Consider the following 1,439-nt stretch of genomic DNA (forward strand, 5'->3'; position numbering starts at 1 on the left):
TACTACTACTACTACTACTACTACTACTACTATTACTGTACCAGAGCCTGCTGGTGTCCAATGCTGTATGGTTATTGACTGAGGACTTACTGTTTTCCCACACCTTCTTGTACAGATCCCAACCATTCGATGTCGTCTTTAGTTCTGCAAGAAATATAAAAAATGACTTACAGCATAACTTTTGTCATCCTTACAAATTTGTCCCTTCACATCTGTATGTTTTGTATTACACCATTAAAAGCACTAACCTATTTTGCATTGCTGTGCTAAAGTCTCATATTGAGCTGGTTTGTCATCTACAGTATCTGTAGTGGGTGGTAGTCCTGTCATGGAATAAAATCAGGCTATGCATGTGCAGTCCCTTCATTTGAGCATTCCATAGATTCTGTGCTAGTGTGGCAGATCCAGACTAGAGCTATGATTGGAATTGCAGAAATGTGGGTAATGCGAGGCCCTGCTTTCTCTTATGAAATGATGGATGAGTCCTGCTTACGTAACTGTTCAGACCAGGGCTGAATGGCTTTTGTGGGAGATAATGTTTTCTAGATGAATTTACTCGGCCACAGACAGTTGATGACCTGACCTGAACTCTAACAGTACAGGCAAGGTTTGGACCAACCCTTGACTAATGTAAAAACTAGTCCGTTAGTATCCTCCATGTTGGCTCTTAGTTACAGTATCTCAACAGGCTGCTGGTGCTACCATACCATATGTGACCCACACCCGGGCTGCTGTACACACTATGTTAACTAACCGTGAACAATCAACATTAAACCAACATCCCACTGGGCACAAATGTCAATTCAACCTCTATCCCAAATTGGTTCAACGTCATTTCATTGAGATAACGTGGAAACAACATTGCATCAACCAGTGTGTGCCCAGTGGGATAGTAACACATACTCTGGGTGGACAAGAAAAGTAGACTTTTCGAACAACAACCGAACAAGCTTCTCTAGCCAAGAGAAAGTTGATTGCAGTTGGCAGCCTTCCCTACAGTGTAATAATAAAAAATGTGTTTCATGGGCAGTTTTCCCCTCTCAGCTGGGACAATATGTGTCCAATTTTTCATGGCACCACCCAACCGCCAGTTCAGCTGAATCTAATCATAAATCTATGAGAAATTTCCACCTAAAAATATCAAGGAAGTTTACACTATTTTATTTCTATACGTGTAAATTGAATTCAGGACGTAACCTTTTGAGAATGATGTCCTCTAAGTTATGTAGGCGTAACAGATGTTGCTTTACAGGGCACATTGTTAATATGTAGCTTTATTATAGAAATACATGAATCAAGAAAGGATATTACAAGCTCACTCACTTTCTAGTCAAGGTATTTACATTCTCATAAGTGATGGTTAGTATTGTGCCCTAAAACTGCCTGTTTTGGTAGTCTGAGTTGAAATGTTAATTGGCCAACATTCACACAGATGTCTG

Source organism: Oncorhynchus keta, chromosome 14 (assembly GCF_023373465.1).
Source record: "Oncorhynchus keta strain PuntledgeMale-10-30-2019 chromosome 14, Oket_V2, whole genome shotgun sequence".
NCBI lineage: Eukaryota > Metazoa > Chordata > Actinopteri > Salmoniformes > Salmonidae > Oncorhynchus > Oncorhynchus keta.